The sequence below is a fragment of the Wyeomyia smithii genome, chromosome 1, assembly GCF_029784165.1.
Source record: "Wyeomyia smithii strain HCP4-BCI-WySm-NY-G18 chromosome 1, ASM2978416v1, whole genome shotgun sequence".
NCBI lineage: Eukaryota > Metazoa > Arthropoda > Insecta > Diptera > Culicidae > Wyeomyia > Wyeomyia smithii.
The window spans coordinates 68,209,680-68,231,478 of record NC_073694.1 but is presented as its reverse complement, the minus strand read 5'-3'; the positions used below and the strand labels follow the sequence as shown (position 1 = coordinate 68,231,478).

The window sequence follows — 21,799 nt, the reverse complement described above, 5'->3', positions numbered from 1 at the left end:
ATCACTCTACAATCTTGTACGTTGGTACCGGTATTCTAAGACTGCGACGCGAATAGGATATAGTTTCCCAACTAGCACTGTTTAACGCATTTCCCTCGTCTAGCGTGGTGATTGCGCGATAGCGAAAGTGCTACCTCCGCCGTTCTAGAGGCGGAGAGAATAGCATGCACCGTAGGCCTACCTTTACAAAAGCCGGACTGGTTTCTAGACAGGCCGGTTCGACTCTCCGTGAATCTCAGAAGTCTGTTGAGGATTACCTTCTCAAGCGCTTTGCCAGCTTTGTCAGATTGACAGGCCTGGCACGGCAAAAAATTTGGTCTAAATGTCGAATTGCCCGTTCTAGGGCAATAAGACTAGTCTCTGTCGTTTTCACTTTTCCAGGAAAAGGCAGTCATTTAGGTATTTCTCTATTACCGTCCTGAACAGATCAGGGACTACCTTGAGGGCGTCCTTTTATCCCAAGGTGGCGGGAAAATCTGCACATTTTTCCGGGACGACTGTTTAATATTATGTCGGGTTTTTAGTGCTTCATGCACCATCTATACTCTAATAACCTCCTCACAAGCTACCTGAAGACTGGCAGCTAGCTACCTCTGGTGTGTTGGTGGTTGACCCACCACACACGACAGGACAATTTGAGAGGTGGCTGTGCTAGGCGCGCTCCAGATGCGTGAGTCATCACGCATCCTCCGAAATAGGTTGTGCGGAATAGTGCCTGGCCCACTCACTGCCATCATATTGCACGTACAAAACGCGGGCATACGAAGAAGACGAGCTTAGCAGTGTCTTCCGCATCCACGCACTTGGGACACATATCCGCATGTCCGAACCTGTGCAGGTATTGCCTGAGGCAACCATGGCTTGACAGGATCTGTGTCAAGTGGAAGTTCAGTTTGTCATGGTGCCTCTCGATCCACCCGGATACCTCCGGAATAAGTCAGTGCGTCCATCAACCCTTCGTGGAATTGGACCATTCTCGCTGCCATCAGGTCATCAAAGATGACCTTCTGCTACCTCCTATGCCCCTTGTGTCACGTTGGCCGAAGCATTCTCTGTCCTTTTTTGATAGCGATGTTTATAGGCATCATGCCGGTCAACACACAAATTGAATCGTATGAGACTACGGTACGCCCTCGCAACTCTTCGGCATATGGGCCTGTATGTATTTTCCTGTTTACCACGGTAGCTGTTAGTACTTAGCGCTTTGTAACACATTGGCCCACCATATCTGAGTATGAACGAAACCACGTTGGCAAGGAGTCTTCGCTTATTCAGAAAGAAAGCCCAAAGAAACTCTTCTGAGTAAACTAACAGTCGATGAAAAGCATAGTCCACGCTTACTGCCATGAACCGCTGAGCTATTGGATATCATACGAGATAGTGCTGCAATAGTCGATAGGGTATAATCGTCGTGGCTTCCAAACGTGAGCATGTCGTCGACCATAACCCCCAAGATCGCTTCGAGGTAATGGCGCAATCTCCGAATCTAACCTTTGCTCCAATTTACGGCTATTCACAATTGTGATCACCGTCTTACGATGCGCTAGCTCCAGTTTTCTGGAGTGCATCCAATCTTCGACCTTGTGTATACAGTGCGTGGCTGTCAACTCGATCGACTTGCGTAGACCTCTAGCGTTATGTCGTCTGCAAGTGTGTCTAGTTTGGAACTACCCTCCCAAAAATCGAACTGCTTACTTTCCAGATCGTTTGCCTCCTCCCTGTGCATCTCCAGTCTGTTGTTAATCATCTCAAGCACCCTGCCAGCAGTGTCCAGCAGACAGATGGCCCTATATACCGATGGGTCCCCTGGCGCTTTCCTAGCCTGCGGCAGTAGCACCAATCTATGTCACTTTCACCTATCTGGAAAGATGGCCGTTTAAATAGCCAAATTCGGGATTCCATTCATCACAATGAGTTCGTTGTTCGTAATGCTTACCGCCTCCTCTATCCTTGCACGATTATCGTTCCTCAGAATTTGTGATGGTTCAGCAGAAGGAGGCCAGGGACTTGGTTCATGGCATAGAGAAAGTCTCTCAATGAACCGCTCCAATAACGCTGGTGACTGCTCTGTCGGGGCTGACACACTTCTGGTCTTGGGCATTTTTCCTGTATGTGGGTTTGTGTTGCTACTGGCGCATAGTCTATCAAAACGGGCCCGTTTACTTAGCACTATTGCGTACTTGAAAGGTATCACAGTGGATCGGTAGGTGTGCGTAGCATTCTCCGTCTCGCATGAGAGCACGCATTGCGAAGGTCAGCAATTGCGTCAGTCCACTAGTATGCTGGTGGCCTTCCATTCCTAGGCTAAAAAGAACTAGGCATGATGGCGTCACACACCGCGACAGTATGGCAATTTCGTCAATATCTGGAAAAACAAAACAAAAAACTGAAAAAAATCTAGCAGTCACTTCGTGGGACGAAGGCTCATTTATCCAGATAAAATTCTGCGCTCGCAACACTCCTCCTCAACGCTGCGACTTGTAAGCCACACTGCTGTCGAAGCACTTCCAAACGTACTCATGATAGTGATTTTGTCTGCTGATCTCCTGTCAGGTGCTCTTTGGGACAGTATTTGTGTCTAACAACTTCCTTATTCTGCAAATCTTTGGCAAAATGGAATTTCGCCGATATGTGTTTTGTAGGGTTACTAAACTAGTCGGATTCTAACATTTTCAAACAACTCTGGTTATCTCCGAATAATGCAACGTCGGTTTTCTCTCTCAGGTCATGTAACAGCCTATGCAGCTAAACTGTTTCTTAGGATGCTTCTGAAAGCGTTACAAATTCTGCTTCTGCTTTCGATACATCCATGAAACTGTACAGCTGTACTTACGAATATATCCACTGTTGGATTTCCGATCGCTACGAAATTCTGCCCAGTCGGCATCGGCAGATTTGCTCCGTCTAAGCTTCAGACTACCAGTCCTCTTCAGGTAGCAAACCATTCGTTTGGGTTCGTTCCAGTCGCTCCGGGCTGGGCAACTCATTTGATGACTAAGGATGGAAATCGTCACTGCGATATCGGGCCTGCTGTAGACTGCAATATAAAATAACTGACCAACCACCTTTTGGTATTGTGGATTGCTAGGTAACGAGAGCTCATCTTCTTCTATCTTGTCATATCCAGGATCAATTGGCACGGTTAAAACTTTTGCATCCTGTAAACAGAACATACGACATCATCAATGTACTTCCAACGACTGATAAGAAAATCTTCACAGTTATCTCGCTCGACTTTAAACGCCCAAGTAAAACTTGATGTTCCTGAGACTACTGATAAGAAAATTCTTAGCAAGTGTTTGTTTCAATGCATCGAGCAGACGTTCATACTAACTGGCCACGTAACACCACTAAGCCTGCTTAGTATACAGGCAGGGATCAATTCGCTTGAAACCGTTTGCCTCTAATAATTCGTGAAGTTGCTGATTCCATGAACTTGCAACGGCTGATGTGCCGCATCATCTACCACCGAGAGTTTTATGATGGCTACATGGATTCCAGCTTGGCCTTTGCGAAGACTAATTGCCTCGGCGCTGGCTACCACGATTCTACCCTCCTTTCCGAAGGTTTGTGCAATGTCGCAATCTCTGGTGATGTCGTCCAGACTTTTAAGCTAGGACCTCCGGATGAGGACCCGAACTTGCACGTTCTTCCTCTATAACTGCTCGGCTAGCTCTTTGTAGGTAGCTTCCTTTCCCTTCGCGTGTTGACGAGTTCCGAGAACATCTCGCCAGAAAAGAGATAGACGAACACTCGCGCCAAGATCTTTTACCTGGGCCTGCTTCTCATGGTTTTCACGACCTCTGAGCACTTGGACCCATCTCAAGCCTGATGGGAGCGCATCGCCCTTGCTTGTCTTATTCGGCTTCTGCGAATTCGCACATTTTTTGCGCTTTTTGGCCTTTCCTTTTTTGCCGGTTTTTTTGTCTGCAACGGTTATTCAATTTCTGTCAGCCATAGCTTCACTGTATTTCTTTCTCTTTGTGAGCCGTGTTGGCTCTGTCGACGAACCAACCTAGCCCAGCCTTACCTAACCTAACCTAACTTCTGTTGTGATATCTATTGATTCAATAAAAAACTTGTCAAAATGCCCTCGTCTCAACAGGTCAACTGATGTTTTCATTTTTGATGTCTTGAAGGCAACGCTTTAGTGAGAAATTCTTGAAAATATCCATTCTCAATCAACTTAATGACCTACCTTCTTGAATATTTACTATGTCTGGTATTGGCAGCGCACTGTCGGTACAAGTCATGTGGAGCAATTCATCATCTATCAATGCAGCGAAATACCTGATTTCTAAACCAGTTAAAATAATAACTTCTACAAAACTACCTGCAAACAATGTTGAGTCTCATCTACGGGAATCTGTCGTCACACGAGAAGAGAGGTTTCAAATACGAGATGTATTGTACCTGCAGTAGAACATTGTGAAATTTGAAACAACTTAGTTTTCGCACATTCCTAACTCAATTCAGATGGGTCACAAATTCGCTTGTATTTTGACAGTTCAAAATAAAACTATTACTACTCTCACATCAGCGTCAGCTACTTGTCAAACGGAGCTTTTATTTACTCATAAAGTTCATTAGAGGTAAATGTAAATAAATTACTGTTTCGTGATACCTTTCATTTGGTGGTGGAAAATCCGCTCGATTTTTTTTCCATATCAATAGTAAATAATCCTCCGAGTAGTTAAATATTGATTCTGGCTGCTGAATGAGCCAATAAGTAGTGTCCGTGGGTGCACCCGAGTGGATAATCGCACCTAAAACGTCACACGGTGAGCACACCGACCGTCTAGTTAATTCGGGTGCGGTTTTCCGCAGGACACACTGAATGAAAACCACAATCGGCATATGGCAAATGGCCGTTTCGCTCCTCTGCGTCACGCACAAACACCTAGCGCGCAATCACTCGCCAGGCATATGTTGGCATAGGTGCCACGGCTCCACGATCGGAAGCGAAAAAAAAACGACACGGCATGGGTGAAGCTGTCAAAAATTGAATCGGTATATTTATTTTAAATATTTAACATTTCACGCGGTCGGTCGCGACTCTGTCATTACCGCTGATAGCTTCGCGCCCGCACTGGACTCCGCCGTCGGTATTTGAACAAATTTTACCGGCAAGAGCAGCAGCAGGAGAGTGGAAAAAATCCAGCCCACACACCAGTGACCACCACAAACCGCAGGAATTGCGATTGCTGGTTGATTTCGGAGCTTAAAAGGCCAATACCTTTTACAGCTGTACACCTCGCATTCGGACTTTGCTTGACTTCCATTACTGCAGGGTTGACCCTTAGTCAGTGTTGGGAACAGCGTTGCCACTAAGTTTTGAATAAAATCTGGCAAAACGTAAATAAAAAGTCTGGCAAAAATCTGTCACTTATTTTTGGATAAAATTTCTGGCAGAATTGAAAGTGATGACCTTTTTCGCCGGGTGTAGGTGGGTAAAGGCCAGGCACGGCCCATCTCGCAGTAATGACCTTTTTGCGAGACGACGCGGATGAAATCTGGCAAATATCTGGCTCATTTACAAATATCTGGCAGATTCTGAGGTTTATCTGTTTGTCTAGCGCGCAAACAGAAATCTGGCAAAATCTAGATTTATCTGGCATAATGGCAACGCTGGTTGGGAGCGATTTCGTGCACTGATAAAAAATGTTTCGCAAAAGAACCAGTTTGGTTTATGATCAAAAATTTGGATTGTAAAATTAGAAGGTAGTCACTGAACGATCAAATTCATATTTACCTTTGATAAACAAAGGTTAAAGCGAGAATCATGCATTAAAGTGTAATGCTGAGTGAGTGTATTATTTACACAATTATCAAAACATTTGAAATAATGTATCATTAATGTGCTATTAATAGTTAATTGTTTCCCTGGTGGTGAGGTTTCCCCTTTATGCAGTTGAACATGGGCGGACACTTCCGCTCGCTTTCCTCCGGGACATGATTGGCGTGGATCGACGCAAAAAATGGCCAACTTGGCATAAATAAAAACGGGATTACACTGCCAATTTTTGCTTTATCTACTCTTGCACCCTCTCACTCGAGGGTGTCAATTTGGATTGAAACATCCAGCATGCTAATTAAAATGCGTACTGATTCGAACCTGCCGATAAATTGGCGCGAATTAATAATGCATTACATAATTAAAAAGGTGGTTACGACAGAAGGGGCATCCTTCATTTGTACCACCAGCCCCCCGTAGCGGGATTCCGTAGAGTGTAGCTAATTATCGCAGTACTTTGACAGGGTTAAATAATGGACTGTAGTATTGGCAGAACCAACTACGGAATCTCTAGAACTTCAAGTTATTTCCAAGTACGAACATGTATATTTGTTGCTTATTTTTGTTATTAATCATGATACTCCTGTAGCATGACATAATTATATTTGATGTTCGTGAGTTGGACGTGATTGGTCCAATCTAGTTGCAATTGCCTAAAACAACCGTTAAAATGATGCATGTGCGTAGTAAGACGTCGTACACAAATTACGTAACGCTAAAAATCCAGATTTTAGACCTCCTACCCCCTCCCTCCCTGACAATGAGTATCATTCAATATGACTCCCTCCCCTCAAATTACGTAACGATAAACCCTCAAAAATTTTCGATTTTGAGGAAAATCACAGTTACGTAACTATTTCAACTTCCCTCCCTCCCCCATATGTAACAACAAGTCACGCAAACTTAACCCCCCTCCCCCCTCTATGCGTTACGTAATCAGTGTACGACGCCTAAGCCTTTCTCAGTGACAGTGTACAATGATATCCTGGTAATCTCACCTGGCCAGGCCTAATTTAGAACTATTTAAAAAAAATATCTTAGAAATATTAGTTTGACACCTGTGGTAACTAGAGAATGTGGAAAATCTGCGTCATTTAACATACAAGCATTATTTGATTTGCTCGAACATCGCATTGAACGCAGGTTTCGTCCAATCAGAACTGAAAACAAGGCCAAATACCAGCCTATATGGATATTATCGAAATCGAGATGATGGTGTTAAGAGGCGTTTGCATACGTCTAGAAAGAGCTGCATCCCTTTTGTACCGAACAATATGGACTATATCATCCGCATAACCAAAGACTTCGTAGCCTAACTGTGTTAGCTTCGTTAACGAGAACGTCTACCACAGTGACCATAGCAGTGGAGAGAGAACTCCTCCCTGAGCACACCCTTTCCCTGCCTCTACTGTAACAGACGTATCTCCCAATGCAACTGTGATCTTCCTGCTCTAAATCATTGCTTGGATCCACCTCATTGTAGTATTGTCGACTCTTTTATTTTGCAGAGCCGCGTTAATTGATGCAAAGGACGAAAGCTCCCGCAATATCAAGAAAAGCGCAGATCGCTGTCTCTTTATGTTTCAGTAACTTCTTGATCTTCGTCACTAGGCAATGCAAAGTGATTTCAATAAATTTATCTTGTTGATAAGCATATTGATGCTTAAGTATGCAAGGGTAACTCTTTTAGAAGCTCGCTGCGTATATAGTTATCCGTGATTTCTTCCATCAACTTGAAAAAAGCTGAAATCAAACTTAAAGGACTGAAGACTTTGGGCAACATTTTGTCTTTTTCCCCGTCTTAAACACCACCTTAACGTTCGCCAGCTGACCGGGATATGTCCCAGAGTAAAACTGGCTCGAAAAAGACTGATGAGTTTGGACATGATGAGTTCGTCCGATTTTTGCAGAAAGATTGGTAGAATGCCATCCAGTTCTGAAGATTTCAAAAAGCTTATAGCTAAGTTGATAGAAGTCTCCCTGAACAGTCGATGAGCGAGCACTGCGGAGTCACGCGACGTTATGCGTCTGGATCCGAGGCTCTGTAGCTCTTCAGTGTTTGTCTCGGAGGTCACTGTCGAGCCGGGAAAGTGAACGTGCGTAAGAACATCCAGTGTTTCTCTGGCTGGGACAGTCATACTTCCATCTTCCTTTCTCAATTGTCCAAGACCATTGGTATGATCTTTGGACATCGCTTTATGCAGTCGCGTTGTCTCAGGCGAAGTTTCAATGCCTTCACAGTATCGAACTCTGGATCTCCTTCTGGCTTTGCGTAGCTCAGCGTTATATTTTGTGAGGGATGCTCCATAGGCTTTCCAGTTGAGCGTGATTTTAGCCCTGTTGAACAAGCGGCTGACTTCCCGACGAAGGATGCTCAGAGTTTCATTCACATCACGGCAAATTATTCGTTTTATTAACGAACAGTTTGACGTAAAAGCTTCTGTGATCTTGTACTGCAGGTCACTTGCTGCGATGTCAAGTTTAGCTGGAGTTCAAATATTTTTGTGACAGGACCGATTATCGATCCAGTGCCGAATCCAGAATACGTCGCCATGTCCCTCGGTCTTGGGCTGCTATCTTCCAATTGCCCCTTACACCTATTTCGCGTGCATCCTCGTCGACAGCACACATCCAACGAGTGCGGGGTCTACCTCGAAGTCGACGACCTCTATCGGGATTTCTGCTAATTATAGCCTTCGCTTGACGCTCATCCGGCATTCTCGCTACATGCCCAGCCCACTGAAGCCTGCCGTGTTTTATCCGCTTGACTATATCCGCCGATTTGTATGCCTGGTACACTTCATGGTTCATGCGTCTGCGCCAAACACCATATTCTAGTTTGCCACCAAGGATTGAACGCATAATCCTTCGCTCAAAAACACCAAGAGCTCGCCGATCAGCCTCTTTCAGCGTCCATGATTCATGGCCGTAGAGAGCCACCGGAAGAATCAGTGTTTTATAGAGTGCAAGTTTAGTACGGATTTGCAGACTGCTGGACCTTAGCCTGTTACGCAGTCCGTAAAAGGCCCTGTTTGCGGCTGCTATCCGCCTCTTTATCTCACGGCTAACCTCGTTGTCACATGTCACTAATGTTCCCAGGTAAAAAAATTCGTCGACTACTTCAAATGTTTCCCCATCTAGCACCACCGCAGCACCAACCTCCGACGGACTACCACGCACTCTGCCAGCCACCATGTATTTCGTTTTGGCAGAGTTTATGACGAGCCCTAATCTCGCAGCTTCCCTCCTGAGAGGTCCGAAGGCCTCTTCCACAGCTCTACGGTTGATACCAATGATGTCGATATCGTCCGCAAAACCGAGAAGCATGTGCGACTTCGTAATGATGGTGCCGCTTTTCTGCACACCAGCCCTCCGTATAGCACCTTCCAATGCGATGTTGAACAATGAGTTTGACAGCCCGTCACCCTGTTTCAAACCATCTAACGTCACGAATGAGTCCGATATCTCATCCCCCTCGAAAACCGCATTGGTACTCGCCAACAAAGGTCTCCTGCAACGGCCTCGGTCTGTGGAACAGAATGCGGTAGAGAATTTTGTTCACGGTATTAAGAAGAGTTATGCCTCGATAATTGCTACAGTCCAGGCGATGGCCTTTTTTGTAGATCGGGCATATGTTAACCAAGTGTTCCTTAAAACAGTTTCAGTTGATTTTCTTTGGATTCTTGAAGTGTTCTCTTGTGAGAGGGGTAGCCTCGACGTCAACTCTGATGTGTCTATGGTCTGATAAACTGGGTTCATTATAGTCATGGCAGTTTTTGACGTTCTCCGTTATTGAGACGCTACATAGCGAGAGATCTAAAACCTCTTGTCTAATTGTATTACTAGAAGTTGGATCGTTCCCTACATTGCATACATTAACATTGTTAGGAGTAAGGTATTCAAGTAGTTACTCACCTCGTGTGTTGACATCCGAGTTGCCCCAGATTGTGTGGTGCGAATTGGCATTGCAGCCGACGATGAGAGGTTTACTCCGTGATGGGTCCGAGCCACTCAAGATGCACAATGAGTCAACTGAAAGAACGACTGGGAGTGATAATTCCTTCTCACAGTGCATCATTCAATGACCCGATTTTTTATAGACCAATAACGGCGCCGGCCACGTCCTTACAGTCAGGTGGGGATATTGTCAGTTTCGTGCAACACCGGCACAACTCAAAAGTTTTCCATGTTGCAGTCAAATGATACCAAATATGGTTAACTTGTATTTCACAAAGACTTGTTTCAAAATCCACAAAAAAAAAACTGAGTTAAAAGTCGATGTGTCTTTGAAAATTTTTAACTTGCTCATAGATTTCTTGGAGACAATAAGGGTAATTTTAAACGCCAACTTTTCAATCCCGTTTCTTTTGGAACTCTGAACTTCGAGTTATGCCAGTATCGCACGATGCCTTCAATAAGGAAGGAATGTTAGAATGTAGTCTTTGCTTTATTAGAGACCAGGTATACCTCTGCATCCCTACAAACACCACGGAAGGGAGTTTTTGTTAGTGGGGTGAGTTTTTGATCAGGATTCACTTTGATAAGTGATATGACCATGATTTAATTGGATTAATGTAACAATATAGATATGATCATATACATATAATGTGAGATTAATGAAGATGAATTCTTAAATACAATAAGAAGTAATATGGCATGTAAAGAAGATCTCGGTTGGCTGCCTTGCATAGCTGCAATATCCAAATGTTTAACGCAGAAAACGCGAAAGAAATATTGAAAAGAGATTCGAAAAACATATGAAAATGATCCGTCATGTTGTGCTCAAATAGAATAGATGAACTTATACTAGACTAATTCATGACAATTCTATAGTAGTTATTGTGCTGCTTCCGGCGGCTGAAAACATTAATTGAAATAAATTATTACAACAACATTGCATCGCAACTATTCACCGTATAAAGTCATCTAAACATTGTAGATATGATCATGTATAATGTGAGATTCCTAAAAATTTATTATAAAATACAACAAGAGGCATTTGAAGATAATCTCGGTTGACTGCCTTTCATAGCTGAAATTTTCAAATTTTTAAAGTGCAAACGCAAAAAGAAATAATTTAAACGGATTCGAAAAACATATAAAAAGTGTCCGTTATATTGTGTTTTCAAAAAGAGTGATGGACTTTTTTAGACTATTTCATGACATATCAATAGTTGTTGTTGTGCTCCTTTCAGTGGCTGCAAACATTAATTGAAATAGGTTATTACAAAAACACTGCCGCGCTTGCACAGACGTTTCGCTTTTTTCTACGACTATTCATCGCGTAAAATCATCTAAATAAATCATCCACACGTTCACGCATTTATCACAACCACAAACGTTATCGGCAAGAAGTGAAAAAATTGGAGTACCGTGATGCGACGATTCACAGTTTGAGTGAAACAGAAACGACCTTACACTGCTATAGACTATTTTACGAGACGTTTCAGAACTCAATTCATGAATAATATTTTCATAGAAAACATGGAACAGCAAATACCGTGTATCCTACTCTAGCAGTTCGTAAAATGGTAAAATGGAGTTGCCTAACACGCACGCAATAATATGAGTGAAAAATATGCAGGTCGCAACTTTTCCATGTACACCTCTCGCTATCCTATCCGCTAACAGACGGCGCTGCGAGCGTACTTTATTCATCGGTGTTTTTTGTGCGTCTCGAATAACCGACTCGAAAACAAGCAACATATTTTCAAAATAAAATGTTATTTAGCTTGCTTAGAATGTCCTGGCATCCAGCAGAACCTAATTTGTAAAATTCACTGAATATACTAATATTATTTGGGGGGAAACAGCTTAAATAAGCTAAATTTCACGCAGAGATAAAACACGCACAACACTTAGCGGGCCTTGTTGCCAGTTCTTTGGAACATCCAAGTGTAACTTTCCAACGAAAAACTTTACGTCGGGATTCTGCTTGGCGTAAATGTTCATCGTAGGTCTCGTCGTCCATTACAATCCATTTCGGCTGCACCAACCACTCGGGGTACAGTTTCCTAGCGCAGGATTTGGCTACCGTATTCATATTCATTCACAAAAGAATATATCTACTCGGCTACGTTCCGAATGGAGAGCTTCGGGTTGCACTTGAAGTAATCTTTCACCTTTCTTGCCTCTATCGGCCGACTTCGCTTTTTTCGACTGTCATCCTGCCGTTGAGTCTTCCTGAACGATTTTACCACACGGGACACGGTCAAATGGTCGATTTAGAACTGTTTCGCGATCTACTTTCGGGATTTGCTTGGAAGCTGTCTCAATAACAACTTAACAGAATGTGACTAAATTTCGTAAATGTAAACATTATATCACAGACTAACAGACGTAACACTGTAACCTAATTCCATCGACACAAAAAAACGATTATTTCAAATTTCCAATTGAATAACTGTCATTGCCCGACAACACCATCTAGGGCGCTGTCAAGGAATCTCATACTCAGCATTTGTGGTTCCCAATTTGACACATGTGCGTACACTAGCGCTGCTGTCGAAATACTTACACGACGCAGCGCGAACATGGCAGCAGATAGTGCTATTGATGCTTATGTAAAGTACTGGTATCATCCGAACGATGGTTTCATTAAAAATGCGTTCAAAGTGTTATCTGTTTTGTCTGTTAGTCTGTGATTATACTCTGAACTAGTTTTACCCAAAATTTCATTGATTTTTACTTATGCAATAAAACGTAGTATCTTTAGGAGGTGGTAAGGGTTAAGGTGCATACGAAATAATTAGCTGATATTTTTTTGCAAATTATGGTAGGTGAGCTGGTTTATCACATCATTGCAATAGTACCAGTTATGACTACCCAACAAACAATTTGGTTGGATAACGGCTTGTTAGGCTATAGTTCACCCGAAATCCACTGAATAATAGCTTATTAAGCTGTTAAACAACAAAATTGTTTGTTGGGAATACTCTATTTAAAATCCACAGGTACGATTTTTGAAAGAAGCGGTAAAAAAATCAAATTTGGAACAGAGTTCTAATGCTAATGAATGAGAAAAAGAGCGAGACAGTCTTTTGGAGGTTACTTTAACAACGGCGAGAAATGAAAGGAAGCTTTCCCCAGCGGAAAACGAAGAAACCGTAGAGTTGCAGTGCAGCAGAAAAGAACAGTGTTTCCAATCCCTGAGAAGTTGGTGCTTCCACGTTGCGTACAACGAGTAGGTACTCTCCACAAGTGGGCCCTTGAAATAACTTGAAAACCCCGAATTGATAGGGCGACATGAGCAGAGCCGCTCTAATTTTTCTGGGAAGAGCCAAACTTGATGGACCGAACATTTGGTAACACTATTGGCACGATATGCACTATAAAACGGATATTAAGATGAACAGGAACTGATGATTGGTGATGATGACCAGATGATTTGAAGAAAGTTTCCATTGGCGTGGGTTGCAACAAAAATAAAGCTGAATGACTATGCGGAAATGTTGGAGAAAGGTCGGATTTGGATTTTCAACAATAAAATGGTGTAGTTTACTACTCAAAACTAAGTTACTCGATGATAATAGAATAGATTGCACTTTGACGTCACAGAAAAAAAGAAGAAAGAGATTTGACAATTGCAAGGGGTTTGTTCATATGGATTACAAGTTTATTTTTCAGTTCAAGTTAAAATGCGGAAGTGTGTTTCCGTTTCCAATGATAAACCAAAAGATTACAGTTATTTTAACTTTCCATTTAATTACCACAACCGGTACCTAAACAATCTGAGTGCTAAACGAAGGAAAATTTGATTCGATGCCCGATGCGATGAGGAAGAAAGCTTTAAGTGGAGATGTAAATATGTTTGTTCTCTACATTTTAGAGTGTGTTGATATTTAGAAATAAAACCATTTCTAATATGACGATTTTCGGGAAACCGGCCAAAATCATCGCTTATGATGATTGGATTCCTTTGAAATACATTCCCCAATCGGGAATACCACGTACCCGTTAAACCAGATTTTTTCAGTATAGCATTTCGTACTCGTAAAATTCATTTTCACTGCTAACAGAACAAAATCACTAAACGATGAATGGAAAAAAACCTGCAGGAAGTGCCAAAAACGTGAGGTTTTTTTTGTGTGCAATGATCTATAGAACATAAAATTATCCAATTCAGGAGTTCCGGAAGCAGTTGGATACAAATCTTTAGAGACACGGGTGAATGAAATCGCAGGTAATCGAAGTCAGCAAATGAAAGACATTGTTCACATTCTTTGCCATCGTAATGTGGTCTCAAATAACAACAAGCTCCGTAGTTGGTGTTGTAAATGAAACAAGTGCCGAAGCTATTTATATGAACCCTTTATGCTTTTTGATGGTTTTACATTAAAAATACAGCAAAGTTAAAATGCCCATCAACATCACAAAATAATTGTGAAAGTAATTGCATCCAAAATTAACACCTCACTCAATGAGGCAAACGTTCAATTTTGCAGTGGTGTGTTTTCTTTTTTATATCGTTATCCCCACATCTGACAGAGCATATTGATTCACAATGCCGTCCATTTTTGGTGATGACATGATTGCCCTTTCAGTTTCACCGAACGAAACTATTGAATTTTTCTCTCACCTCATAGTTAACCGGTTTTTCTTTTTCCTCCTTTCACGCAGGAAAACAACCCCTTCTTCACTAGCAGTGACAGCGTAAAGGGCAATGGCGATTGTCAACTGAGCTCATCAACCAGGTAAGGAGCGGATGCGTAGGTGAAAGTGGGAGGGGTTTGAGTGTGGTACAGAATGTCGAAAATGTAAATGAACGAAAAATTTTCCCTGCGGGCAGGTACAGTACTGGACGGACACAATCGGCTGCCGCTCCATTCGGGTGGGTTCTTTGACTTATCGAGCCACCCGGTCATACAAATCCTGTACGGTTGTGGCGAACCACGGCGACGGCGGTGGCGTCGTTGACCAGCTTCATACGGCTCAATGGATTTTTAATTTCCTTCTCGCTACCACGGCTTCCCGTCTTGTGCCATCGTTGCGGCAAGCCGAGAGCTCCATTTCGGGTTCAGGTTTGTCAGATCGGTGGCAGTGTTGGGCCCCCGGAGCGAACAACTGGCCGATTGTTAAAAACCCGATGCACACCGCTTGGCGTGTTACTTCTGCGAGTAATTTTCCACCACAGTTATTTTCCGGGTTTCGGCAATTGGTATTCGGGTTTGGGCACCGGGCATGCAGACACATTGGTGGTAGGATTGCGGAATATTTCCCGCTTGTTTGGAGCAGTGCGCCGTTTTTTTTTTGTGTGAAGAGGTTTTCTTTCTGGCGAGGTCTTTTGAATGTTTGGCGAAGTTCATTGCCACTCGGATGCATCGAATAGCCGGGCGCCGAGGTGTGGGTAATTTTTCGGTTTCTGTGATGCTTCTGAAGCAGATTGTTGTTTCTGGTTGGATCGGTACTTGCAGCTGATTGTTTGATGTTTTGTGTACCGTTCTATGTACTAATAATCCGGCAGTCCGCGAAAAGCTGCGATGAGTGTTTGTGATTGTGGAAAATTAACAGACAATGGTCTCGAAATTAAGGATGAAATTTAGATAGCAGAAGAGGCCGCTGGTCAGAGATTGGTTCACGGATGTTCGAACGCAAGCAGCGAACCAGCATTTGTTGGTGGATTGCGTTCGAACTCGAGAAGGATTAATGTTGAGCCAAGAGAAATTGCAATTCTTATAAAATATATGTGTATTATTATAGAAACAGTTGGCGCCTGGAGTTTGTTGTTTTGAAGGATAATTTGTTGCGTCAGTTACTATTACCATTATTCCTCTACTTTATCAATGATTCGTTGAATCACGTCGGCTAATTTAACCTTTTTAAAACTCGACTCTTACTAGCAACCTCAGAAAAATACATCAAAAATGAAAGAGTATTCAACCTATTCATAAGTTTAAAAAATGAAACTATACAAAAATCTTTCAAGCGACAAAGCGACAAAAGTAAGTGCCTGACTCTATTCACCTAGAGCTTAGGGCACGAAATTTAGAGATTCCGCTCTCCTACGTGTTTCTCACCTTGGTTGTCCTGAAAAATGTGTAACGGAAGCACCGAAAGCTATTACTATGGTACCAAGTTTTCCGAGCACGAATGTAACGTTTTTTTTGTTTGAAGCTTCCCTAAGTAGCCATTCCAACAGCGAACGAGGTAGATTCGCCCCACGTTCAAAGCAACGGAAGTGCTTTACACACATTTTCCGGAAGTCGACTCGTTCTGACCACGATAAGATTGAGGAAGGGAGTTAGCGGGGCTATCGCTTTATTTGATTGCTCTTTATTTGTCATGTAATATTATAAATAGTTGAACTGTGACGCGTTGTCGAGTGTAGAAGTTCTAGCAAAAGCTCCATATTCTACTCTTCCGGGTCCAAAACGTAGCCATTTGTTCTGTGGAGACGAACACAGAACCACTTATCCTTGCGGATTTTGAACAACAGCAGTGGTAGCGAGAAAAAACTGGACGAATCACTCTGGCACCAGACAAAATGCGATGAAAAGATTAATAGTGACTGAGTCCGAGTGGATTGCACAAGTTGTGAAGCTGCACGGGTAGAAGGATGATGCGGCAGATAGTACATTTTTCTTCTAGAAGTCACTTTCACCCACACCACTGCACAAGGGTAGTTGAAAGCGCGATGCAACGGGGTAAGACAGCACTTGAAGTTGAATAGAGTCGGGAATGTAAAAATAAATGGTATAATAACGTAATTTTGATGCACGCGGCGACAGGATGTCTTGATGCGTTTTTGAGAGTCGGGTTGGCCAGTTGTGCGGTGACGACTATAGATGTAAGTTTTCCGTTCCACACTATGTGAGTGTGTGCGTTCTGCATTACAAAAAGAAAAGTACCCGAAGGAATGTAGTACTATATCGTTTACATATCCAGCGTCAATCTTCTTCCACATCACGAAACACTCAAAACATGCCGGTGAGTTCCGACCGCTTCAAAGAAATTTTCTCTGGCAACCCTTTAATCGTTGAACGCCTCGTTTTTCACTGCGTTTTTGTATGGTTGAACTCTTAGTTTAAACAAAGCAACGCACAAATTCATGTCTATTCTTTCGCAGGTGGAAAAGACCTGAATTTGTGCGTTGCTGATCCTTCGGCTATTTTAGAGCAACTGCATAACGTGGGAATTAGAGCTCTAAGGTTTTACCCAATGCATCAGGGGTTTGTCAGGGTAGTAATTTAGAATCTTTTTTGTCAATACCTGTGGTGGAATCAATCAAATTTTCTTTTTTTACTGCTTCAATCAAATCAGGTATTTACATGATGACATGGTATGACATGAGTTCGTTTAGACGCACTATGTTTTTCATAGGTTTTCCTTCCAAAACAAATTGGATTTTGGATGTCATCACTGATTTGTATTCGTTATCATAAACTAAAACAAACAGCATCATTTCTTCGAAAAAAAGTGTATTTGATAGAATAAAAAATTCGAAAAATTGAACATAAGCTGATGCATCCGTTAAGACGCACCTCAAGTGAATGAAGTAAAAGCTCAAATTTTCTGAGTCAATTAGTTGGCTAATACTTTGTAGCTCATCCCTTATTCTCATTGACTTCAAATACTCTTCTGGGCATTGAATTGACAAGGTTATGGAGAGTATTTACAGAGATTTGTTGCCACCATGAACGTATGCATGATTCAAGGTTATTTACTGTGTTGAACTGGCGTCCATAGGCGTAAACTCTTGCAGCCAAAATACCCCAGAGGTTCTCGATCGGGTTGCAATCCGGACCACATCCTGGCCAATCAAGTACGATGATGTCTTCTTCAGAAATCCAGGCCTTGGTTTGTCGGGAAACATGAATAGAAACGTTGCCTTGCTGAAATACAACAGATTTATCCATATGATTCTTCAAGTATGGAACCAAAACGTCTTCCAGAAGCTCACAGTAGTTGCTGGAATTCCTTTTTGTGGTGATCCAGCAGATAGGAAGCTTCCCGTCATTAGAAAATTCTCCCCATACCATAGCCGTTCCTCCACCAAAATTTCGCATGGATCAAGTGACATTGAATTTCGCCAAAACGTGCAAGTATTGACTGTAACAGGTTAATTCTCATCAGAAAAAAATTAACCTCGATGGCCCTAACTGTTATAGTCCATACTGGCACGATCCAATTAGTTTTGAAAAAAAAAAAAACCTATGAAAAACATGGTGCATCTAAACGAACGCATGTCACTGTAGAGTGTGTATAATGATCATTCAATAAATTTGAATCTTAATCTATGATTTCCCGGAGCCAGTTTTTTGGAAATCTGTTTTCAATAACCGACGTTGTGGTAGCCTTCTCAAGCATGTCTGCGTAAAAATGCTTTGAACGCACTTTAAAAGGCTACCCAATTTCATCCTTTCGCTGCATGTACACCGCGCATGATTTTTCACTACCGACGAGCGACAAGGACCGAAATTGCTCGCAGTTCAGGATCTTTACATTGTGTAAACCAGTGTATTTGAAGCAGCCGCTGCCGGTGTCTAAAATACACTCGAAAGAAATATTGGAATCGGTTATGACGCCATTGATCTTTACGTTTCATGCGGCATACACGCGTTACTCGCGTGTTAAGATTTTGGAACAATCTATATTGTTGTCCTGTTTCAGACCATTCTGCGCACTGTTTGCGAAGCTGCAAAATCGTGATTAGGAGAAATTATTTTGATAAAAAATATAAAGTTGTGAAAATCATTATTCTCCATGTTATAGAAACTGCAATTTTGTGAGTAATCCACTTAAGAGTGAGAAACGGATTTCATTTTTCTCATTCTCGAATTAAAAATCCACTTTGTCCGGCAAAGCTATAGCACATATCAAGAGAAACAATTTTGTTGATGACGTCATACTTCTATGAACCAATGAACTTTTGTGGAATTTTTTATGGATCACCCCTAAAAAACAATTGTTTTTAATTTTAGGTTTTTGTAGTGATTTTCTAATGTTTGCATCTTTGGAAACAATGTGCATTCACAACAACACAGAACATGTTTGGTCTAACTTTCGCGGTGCTGAAAGGCGACGGCAAATCTTTTGAAATTTGCAGAATGTTTAACAATTTTGATTTAGATGCTTTAAGCCGGAAAAAAACAACCATACGGCCTGTCGATCCGTCTGGTTAAGGTCTGGCACAAAGCGTGTAATGAAAGTTGTTGAAAATTTATAAAATATTTATGCGGCATTTAAAAAAATCGACAAAACATTTCCTTCCCAACTGGCCAACGAATGGTTACTTCCATCTAATTTTTTGTTTTATTGTTTTATACCAATTGGTTTCTCTCCATTCTACGAAAGAAGTTTCAAAAGTCTGCCATTTTCTGAATTTTTTTCCAGAAAATTTTGTGATTTTTTCTTGCCATGAATTTGAAAACATAAAGTTGTTTTAGGACAAAATGAGCTCAAGATATGCTTTCTATTTTCTAATACCAATCTTTAAATATATATTTAGCAATTCTTTGAAAAAAGTCTTATCCGATTTATTTATAATCAAAATCGTTATAGTTGTACTTTGTCGAACCCGTCTTCGGCCGTTAGGATAACTCTTTCGGCAGGGTCTGAAAAAAATTTTTTTTCAAAATTTTGAAAACTTTCAAAAAATTTTTGTTCTTGAGTTGTTAGACCAATTTAATTATTTCCCGCCAAATTGAAGACAATTAGTAGATCTTTCAAGAAAAAAAACCAAACGGTACTTTGAATAATGACAGTTATGCCAAAAGAATGGTACAAACTGTATTTTGCCATTTTATAGGGTTTGAACCCGGAGAGTCTATCGATATTTTATTTATAATGACATATTCCATACCTACATACATATTTTTTTTAACTATTGAAGTCAAACAAAATTCGTCACGTACTACAAGAAACAAACGGAAATTTCTGATATTTAGTGTTATTTGATGCAAGTTGTATTTTTTTGTGGTTGTTAATTTACATATCATCAAGTAGGCCATAAGAAAACAATGCTAGTGATTTTGAGCGATGCTTTCTTTTCGTTTGCGTTTCAATAAAACGTACCACTTTTTTGGCGTAACGTTTGAATTCAACCAACCTGATACCTTAACCTTCTAGTGCCCAGTGCCACCTTTAGACGGTCTCCAGTTACACCTCTAAAAACCTTCAATCAATACTTAAAAAATGATTTTAAAGATTCATAGTGATTTTTTAGAAGCTCGTCTGAAAATTAACTTGGGCACTAGAGGGTTAAACGTTTAATATCTTCGCAACGGTAAATATTGCATTTCGTGTATAAATGATTCTTACGTTAAATTTTCCGCTGAACACGTTGATACCAGATCTAGAAAAAAATGCGGGTGTTTTGAGAAAAAGGAAAATTCTGTGTTCAAAGTCAAAAATATTAATACTAACAAAACTCTATGTGAAATTTAATGATGTCATTCGATTGAAAGTTTCCAAACCCTTGTTATTGTATTGTCTGTGGATTTTATTGCCTTTGAGATACGATATTTATTCAACAATCTAAATTATCTTCTTACAAAAAATGGAAAAATTATGGGCCCCGCAATCGAAAGGGGGTTGTCCGCATGACATGAAATATTAGATTTTTAGTAACGATCTTAAACAAGTTATTTCATTCATTTTGGAGCGTATTGTAAAACTACTTTTTATTTATCTGATCACTTGGCATGGAATAATCCATATATCAGGTGCTCCATTAAGCACTGCGGTAGCCAATCGCCCGCATTGAAAAGGCTACTGCAACTCTGCAATAAGGTTTGTATCGTTCTTTAGGAACAGTAGTTGTAATTTTAACTACATTTTTGTATTTTTTATTGGAAAGCCCACTAATCACCTTCGCTCTGATCGTAAATCAAATACTACTATAATTACGATTGCCGAAAATCTCTTTAGCGAATGTCTTCGTTCTGGCGTAGAATAAACAAAATTGTCATCTTTCTAATACTACAAATTCAGTTAGTCAGCAATCGATTGGAAAATCAGCTATGCGTCCAATTAAATGTGGAAAAATATGTTTATGTTGCGTTAACCGTGAATAAATGTTGAGCCCTGTTAAACGCATATTTAGACTAATCAGAGCTGCAAGCAAGGCTAAATATCAGATGAAACCCTGAGTCTCAGTCCAAATTATACTAAACAATCAATCACTACCTTTCATCCCCAGCACAACACTGAAGAATACAGACGATTTGACTTTCTAAATAATTTGTTGTTGTTGTTGTTTTGCTTGATGGAATACACAACAATAGTATAGGTATAACTCTCAGTGATCAAGTATAACAACTAGCATACAGAAATTTAGACTTTGATTGTATAACCGATTACTGCAGCAAGAGAACGGTTTGGTTAGCAAGCGGCTGTTTTCAGCGCGGCAAAACTGAGCAGGCGACGATTGCAAAAACGTTTTGCATGGTGTTTGTACCTGTTCATTCCATTCGATCGCAGCCTTTCAAGCAAACAAACCAACAGAGGAAACTGGCATTGCACATCATTGCTGAGTATGTTTGTCATACTGCGTGAGGCCACCGTCCATGAAAGGCGTCGTACACAAATTACGTAACGCTAAAAATCTAGATTTCAGACCCCTCCCCCCTATGTAACGATAGGCAACTTTCGACATGACTCCCCCCCCCCCTAAAATTACGTAACACTGATCAGCCTGACCCCCTCCGAAATTTTCAATTTCGAGCAAACATCACAGCTACGACTGTCTCTACTACCCCCCCCCCCCTCCCCCCTACGTAAGAATAAGTATCGCAGACTCAAACCGGCCCCACCCCCCCCCCTTCATGTGTTGCGTAATTTGTGTACGACGCCAAACGGATGATATTATTAAATAACCCAATTACAGATTCGCTATTTAAATAATTCACACTAACTCGATAATCAGAATATGATCGCATTTAGTGAGTAACAATACTATTTCAAGGACTTTTAATTAAATTTAAATTTTAATTATTTTTTGATCGCTTGGGATACCTGCAGAGCTGCGGTCACAAATTTCATATTTTCAAGATATGAAAATTCAAC

The 21,799-nt window shown here is 41.3% G+C and overlaps 1 protein-coding gene across 11 annotated transcripts in view; it reads left to right on the top strand.

Moving 5' to 3' along the window:
- Positions 1 to 21,799, top strand: part of LOC129724438 (sex determination protein fruitless) — a 658,376-nt gene that overhangs the window by 129,073 nt on the left and 507,504 nt on the right. For all 11 annotated transcript variants that reach the window (XM_055679480.1, XM_055679471.1, XM_055679489.1 and 8 more), the window contains one exon: positions 14,414 to 14,487. The gene's annotated coding sequence lies outside the window, so the exon portion shown is untranslated. The remainder of the gene's footprint in view (positions 1 to 14,413; positions 14,488 to 21,799) is intronic.